Source organism: Dipodomys ordii, unplaced genomic scaffold (assembly GCF_000151885.1).
Source record: "Dipodomys ordii isolate 6190 unplaced genomic scaffold, Dord_2.0 Scaffold139, whole genome shotgun sequence".
NCBI lineage: Eukaryota > Metazoa > Chordata > Mammalia > Rodentia > Heteromyidae > Dipodomys > Dipodomys ordii.
The window spans coordinates 1,497,137-1,505,188 of record NW_012267355.1 but is presented as its reverse complement, the minus strand read 5'-3'; positions in this window follow the sequence as shown (position 1 = coordinate 1,505,188).

Sequence of the window (8,052 nt, the reverse complement as noted above, 5' to 3'; positions counted from 1 at the left end):
GATGAGGGTAGGATTCTGTAAACTCAGCCTCAAGATGTTCCAGTGAGATAGTCAAGCCTATTATGTTGAGAGACTCAACTTTTGGCTCCCGACATTTGGCAGCCCAATGAACCCATTAATATTTTGCATTTCATGATAGTCCATTGGTAGAATTATAATTCATGAAGACCAAATTATTCCAGCTGTTTTGAAATGTTTCTATCAGCTTTGGAGAACTTCCATTTTCTGAGGATTTCTTTTTATGTCTGGTCCTAATTTGAATAATAAATTTCAATTAACATATTTGTTTTTATATCCTCTACATATATTACAATATTGAGAGATGTTTGCAAGTATTATTATGCTAATCAAAATATTACTTAAAGGCTGAATCCAAAGTACACCAGCTATGCACATTCATGGATATAGCAAGTAACTTCTCTCCTCTCACCTTATCTCTACTATAGGAATAAACACCTATCTCATTAGGTTCTTAGAAAGATTAAGACACTAAATAAACTGCATGCTAAATAAACTGGAATGCTTTCATGAAGATTGGGTATTCTAGAGTAAGATGAAAAATGCAACTATAAACAACCATGTTGACATATGCCTGTAATACAAATACTTGGAAGGTAGATACATGACGGTTACAAAATTTGAGATACAGAGTACATTCATCCTGAGGTACAGAGTGAATCCATGCCAAACCCCTCAGAAGACCATGTGTCAAAAATCCAAGGTGTGTGCTAATTATTACAAATGAGGGAAACCATGCAGCCGATGTTTCTTTGGATCTGGCTTACTTTGCCTAATGTAATTTTTTACCAAGTCTTTCCGTTCCTTACAAATGGAGCAATATTATTCTTTCTGATGGAAGCATAGAATTTCATTTTGTACATATACCACATTTTCTTGATCCATTCATCCACTGAGGGGCGTCAGGTTGATCCAATATCTTAGCTATGGTAAACATCGCTGCAATGAACAGGGTGGCTTTAGTGTGACCTGATTTGTGGTCATTTGGATAAAGGCCAGGAGCGGGATTGCTGGGTCATAGGGAAGCTCTGTGTTTAGTTTTTTCAGGAATCTCCATACTGAATCTGCCTATAAATCTACAAGTAAACCCAATGAGTAGTAAAAGACAAATAATTACACTTGGACATGATAAATTAAACAGAACTTTAAACATTCACACAGTGAGACCAAAGGAGGATATTCTTAGGAGAGGATCACAAGCGCTCTGTAGCTATGTGCATATGATCATGTAAAATTATTCTTAATGAAATGAACTCCAAGAAATGGAAACAAGAGTTTTTTTCCCATTGTACTCTTTGTAGTTTTTTTTCTCTCTCTCGTTTCTTTTGTGCCTTTTGTTGCTGCTTTTGATTTCTATATCCTTTGTTATATATGTTTATCTGATTTAAGGAGGGGAAGGGGGAGCATAGAAATGGTGGGACAAAGGGTGAATCAATTCAGCAGTGATACTACTAGACATTATACTGGAAATTAACTGTACAACTTTGGGGGACAGGGCCCAGGAGGAGAAAAACTGGGAGAAAATGAGGGAGGGAATCGTATTGTTCAAAAAGAAATGTCGCTCATGCCTGCAATCCTATCTACTCAGGAAGCTGAGATCTGAGGCTCATGGTTCAAAGCCAGCCTGGGCAACAAAGTCTGTGAGATTCTTATCTCCAATAAACCACCAGAAAATCGGAAGTGGTGCTGTGGCTCAAGTGTTAGAGCACTAGCCTTGATCTGACAAGCTGATTGATGGACAGCGCCCAGCCCAGAGTTCAAGCCCTACAACACACACACACAAAAAGAAATGTATTTGATTACCTGACTTATGTAACTGTAATACTTCTGTATATCACCCTTGCAACAAAAAAGAATCAAAGGTGTTGGATCCAGCCCAGTAATGGAGTGTTTCCCTCATATACACAATACCCCGGGTTTGATCCATAGCAATTAAAATTCAGAAATACTTTTTACCACCTTATTAACTGCAGTCAAATCACTTACCTTTTATGACTCTCAGTCACTATGTCCCAAAGAAATATTTTCCTTCACTAAGGGAAAAGGTTGAATCATTATAGCTTCCTGGTTGACCTTTCAAAATTTGATTATTCAGCTTTTCCACTGTGTATTCCACTTTATTTCACTAAAATATATATTGACAAGTAGAATCATTCATTTCAACCATTTAATGAAGCCATGTCTTCCCCGGAAAGCTACAGCAGTTACGATCATTCAGCTCATGATTATGGTGCTATTATTTCCTAAGCTAAATCTTGTGAGAATATTGAACTGTCTCTACAAGACACCCAAATAATTGTTTCAGAATCAACATATATTTCAAACTACTTGGTACAAACAAACTGAGACACATTTAGAGGACTTGTTGAGTCTGATTCAATATTTAAAGGTAAAAATCTAAAAAAAAAATAGGCATATGTATTTTGAAAATTTCCACTATCAGCTCTACCTTGCTTAATTCAAGTCACTACTTTCACTAAAGGATCTAGACCAAAAATAGCAGAGCAATTAAAAACACTCCACAGACAGTGACTCATGTCTGTAACCCTGGCTACTCAGGAGGCTCAGATCAGAAGGATGGCAAGTCAAGGTCAGCCTAAACAGAAAGTTAGCAAGACACACACTTCCCGCAACAAATAAGACATCCTTGTTGGTATACACCTATAATCTCAGCTGTGTGGGATGAGTAAACTGGCCAATGACAGGGCCTTCCACAAAAACACAAGATCCTATCTAAAAATATAACCTAAAATAAAAGGCTTGAGCTGGTGGCTCAATGGTAGAGCATCCACTTAGCAAGTGTGAGGCCTTGACTTCAACCCACAGAGCCAACACACACACATACACATACACACATACACACACACATACACACATCTATGATTAAAAAGTGAAAGACACAAGAAAAATTGTCAATGAAATCCTGTTCTTGGAAGATTACGTAGCCCTTAAACTATTCCATAATAACTTTTAAATCTTGGCAAGTAAGGTTATAATTGTGTCTTATTCTTTTTTGTTATGTTTTATGCCCCATTTTGAAATTTGATATTTAGTCAGTGATTTTGGTCAAAGTGTCGCATGCAAGGTGTCACACATGGCATGCAATCTAAATACAGCAAGAGCATGTACATAAATGGCATAGTACACTGTAATTTTTAAGATTCAAGCAAACACAAGTGCATAACTTCATACTCACCCTAAATTTCATGATTTTTATCCAATGTATAGAAGCAAAAGGATGCAAACATAAAGAAGTAGTAATTGCTTATTACATTTCTCATCTTTTTCCCTGATACAGGAGAAATTTTCCCACATCTATAGTCCTGAAAATGAGCTTCTAAATCCCAATAACTTTTCATAAACTCTAAATAGCCACAGACAGAACCTATGCACCATGCACTATTTTAGAGGTCAAAGAAGTCAGTAGTCAACTGACAGCAAAACATGTTTCCTGGTGCAGCTCTGATTGGAGTGGGCAGAATAAGATAATAAACAAAACAAGTAAATGAGAAGCCTGTCAGTAAACGGTACTTGCTATGGAGTCAAGCATTCTAGACTAAGAGATTACAAGTTAAATAAGATGCTCAAAAAATAGGCCCATCATGAAAATGTTAAACAGAGCAAAGATCTGAGAGAAGTGAATTAGCAAACCACACAGCTATCTTTGAGGACCATGCTGTGACTGATCTGCACCAAATTCCTCAAGAGATGGCACGGATGGCAGTGTGCAGTGTTGGGAGCCAAAAGTTGAGTCTCTCAACATAATAGGCTTGACTATCTCACTGGAACATCTTGAGGTTGAGTTTACAGAATCCGACCCTCATCCTGCCCTAAGTAAACATCCTCCAGCTGCTAACGACCACCCTTTCCCCCTGCCCTAAGCAAACATCCTGCACTGCTATGGCCAATGAAAAAGCTTCCTTAACGGCCAATGAAAATGATTCCTTATTCCAAGCATATAAATACCACTGTCTGAAAAATAAAAATTTGCAGCTTGATCAGAACCCTGTCTTGCTGTCATTCTTCATGTCTCTTGTCCCTTCATTCCTTCTCGCTTAGGTTCACTGCCCTCATTGACGTCCTGCGGGTCGGGACAGTGCAGGACTAGTGATAAAAGAGGCAGGAAGTAAGGATGTCCCTTCACAGAGTCGCTCAGCCACGTGAGAGTTTGGCTTTGAACTTGAAGTCAGATAGAAATGTTTCTGGGACTTATTTCATTTTTTGTAAAAATCTTATTCTGACTACTGTCAAGCTATAGCAGAGAAAGATAGAATGAGGAGACAAGTTAGGAGGCCATTGTCATATTCCAGGGAGTGATGACGGGGATTGACAGTCCTGGTAATTGAGCATTTGAAAATACTACTGTAAATCTCTTTACCAGTCTGTGAAGTCATGGGATCTTCAGTCTTCTTGTATGGACTTTTAAAATTTTATTGTAAAGATGCTGTACAGAGGGGTCAAAGTTACATTGTGGAGCACATGGGCAGCAAAGATGGCGCTGGGAGGGGGTTGAGTGGGCAGAGCCTAGTTTACCGTAGAGCACATGGGCAGCCAAGATGGCTCTGGGAGAGAGTAGAGTGGGCAGACCCCAATTGATCTTCTGATCAGTACCTAACCAGCCCGTGAAGGCTCAGGTGAATGATAGGGTGTGACCTTGACAGTAATTGGTTCCTCTTCCTCCCTTACCATACCACCCACCCTTTTTGTCTTTAAAAGGGGCTGCTCTCTGTTAATAAACGAGTTTTCTACCTGCTGGATTTGGCTCCCTGCTGTGTCTGATTGTCTCCTGGGCTGAGGGAGGCTAGGAAACAGGCGAGCGCCGCACTTACCTTTCCTCGGACCCCGTCCGTCTTTTGGGACGGACAAAGACCCGACATTACATGAGTAAGGTAATGAGTACATTTCTTGTCAAGCATTGTTACCCCCTCCTTTGTGTTTGAACTCACATATGGCAGATGAAGTTAGTTAAAATGAGCCAGAGTTCTGAAAGGCACCTCAGGGTGTCACATGTATGGGGAAATGAGGTAAATGCCTGGTGTATTTATGGTTGCCCAGAGAAAGGTTAAATGAAGAACTGGGAGCAACCCTCTTTCTTGCTTAAGCAGAGTTCAGCAAAGCTTTGTAGTTGTGCCATGGAGTGGGGAAAAAAAGCAGTCATGAAATGCAGAACTTCCCATGATGCAATCTTTCTTACTTTTCCTCTTTTTTTTGTAGTGTTTTTGTTTCGTTTTTTTCTCCTATGGATGCCCTTTTTTTATTTCTGACAAGATAATCAGAATTGTTTGTGGACTTTTATGAGGTGGGTTATAATACTAGGAAAAAGTCATAAGGTCTTTATAAAATGGAGAGAATAATCTCCTTTTGGCTAAACTTATTGTACTGACCAAATACAATCACACCTCCTGAAAAGGACTAAGGAAAGTTTTGTAAGTGTTTGGGAATTGCTGTTTTTGAGCCAAACATCCAGTCATTCATTGTTTGCTTGGTCCCAGTCCTCTTTGTTTAGCATGATGGCAGTAAAGAACAATAATCCCTACAAGATGATGTGCCTCCTCTAAGTCCTGAACATTCCAGTTTATATGAAACCTAAATCACTTTCTTGACTAGTCAAGAAGAAATTTCTCAATTTAATAACTTCCTGATTGCATACTAAATATATGCTTACCATAAATTATTAAACTGTTTAATTTATACCACTAATTAGTTACAAAATAACTTTCCAACTGAACAATTTATTTAACAAGTGTTAGGATTTATTTATATCATCCTGGAAGCATTGAAAAATTGCTATCACTAGTAAAGAATATCTTAATATGCCATTTTAAGAAGATGCCAAGCTGTGGGATTTTAATAACTGACTATTATATCCAGATGATACTCTATTTTTTTCTATTCAGATGCCTAGAACTACTAGTCATTAAGACTCTCACAAAAAAGGCCGGTAGAAGACAAGACTCCACAGGGTGCTTAGGAGCCTTGAGTGGTCTGCTCCCTGCATGGAGTCCAGTGACATCAAAGAAAATCAGTTCTGTTGTAATCTAAAATGACTCTCCTCATGGTCAATGATCTCTAGCTGAGATACCTAATGAGTGCCTTACCATCTTACCATGACCTGTTTATGGTATCTGACTTTTGGAGCATCCCTTCCTTGCAATTGTCTCTCCTAACATATAATAAAAAGAAGTCTACTCATACAGTTTTTTTTAATTTAACCACTCTTATAGAACAATTTTTGTATGCTATTGTCATAGTATCCAAAATGCCTACTTAGTCTTCTGACTACATTTAAGCACAAGAATTTCCCTTAGGCACAAGAATTTCCATTCTGTTAATTTTTGTTCTTGGCTTCATGTGGAGTGTTCTTCTATCATCAAGGCTTCTAACTACTTCAACCCTTGTGTCTGAAGTTCCTCAAAATGTGTGAAGGTTGTACCATAGATTTATGCCTTTGATGTTTAACTATAACTGCCTTGAATCATTAAGTGTGCCTTTTCCATTTAGTAAGTCCTATACATGCTTACATTCATGGTGAAACCGATTTCAGAGATTTTTTTGTCTTCTATCTTTGCTGTTGCCTAGTGCAATTATAAGGAAATAGAAGCTAAAAATGTACTCCTTTTAGAAATGTCTACAGGCAAGATTCTCAAATAAAAATGCCAAGTAGTAAGTGGGCACAATAACACACAATTGTATTCCCATAACTTGGGAGGTTGAGGCATGAGACTAGAGAGCTCCAGGTCAGACTAGTTTAGGAAATAAGTTCCATCAGACTCTGGGCAAGAGAAACCAGAAGAATCCAAACCTTGTATCAATTTAAACATCTTCCTCCAAACTTACACCTAGGAGAAAAAATAATAGCTACAGAAGATTTTCATGTCTCTCATATTTGTATCTTTCCTGTATTTATTGTTTAATCATTGTTTATTTTGCAGTATTATTATGAACTTGAATGAATTGATGAAAATTTGTAGGTCAATAATCTCCAGTGGTCAAAGAACATAAAATGTCCAATTTCCACAAATGAAAAAACTACCCTTATCTCTCTCTCCAAACAAGATTCAACAAGTACAAAAAATTTTATTGGATAATAAAATATTTCCAGTTTAAAAATATTTCTAAAATCCCAAGACAGTCATATAATGACTTGAACACAAAATTGATTCTAACACTCAACCAAGGTGCCACGAATAAAAATGCAGGCCAACTTATGACTACTATTGAAAGACTCAATAATGGAATATTTACAAATAGAGCCAGTCTTAACATTAAAAACTGTCTGGGCACTGGTAGCGCATGCCTGTAATCCTAGATACTCAGGAAGCTGAGATCTGAGGATCACGGTTCAAAGCCAGTCTGGGCAGGGTTGTCCATGAGACGCTTAACTCCAATTAACCATAAAAAGCAAGAAGAGATGTTAAAGGCTGGAAAAAAATCTTCCAAGCAAACGGCCCCCATAAACAGGCGGGAGTTGCAATCCTATATCATATAAAATAGACTTCAAATTAAAATTGGTGAGAAAAGATAAAGAAGGTCGCTACATATTAATTAAGGGATCTTTCCTTCAGGAGGATATTACAATACTAAATATCTATTCGCCAAACAACGGAGCACCCAAATTTATCCAAGAAACACTACTTTCCCTCAAATCCCATATAGATCCAAAGACATTAATTGTTGGGGATTTTAACACACCACTCTCCCCACTAGATAGATCAACTTGGTAAAAACTCAAGAGAGAAACCACAGATCTAAACAACTGCACAGATCAACTAGATTTAACAGACATCTACCAAATATTTCACCCACCAGCATCAGAATACACATTTTTCTCAGCAGCATATGGAACATTTTCAAAAATAGACCACATTTTAGGCCACAAAGCAAACTTGTCCTAATTCAGAAACATTGAAGTTATACCATGCATTCTCTCTGACCACAAGGGAATAAAATTAGAACTCAACACCAAAAGCCACCAAAGAAAGTGCTTTAACACATGGAGGCTGAACAACACACTGCTGAATCATGAGTGGGTCA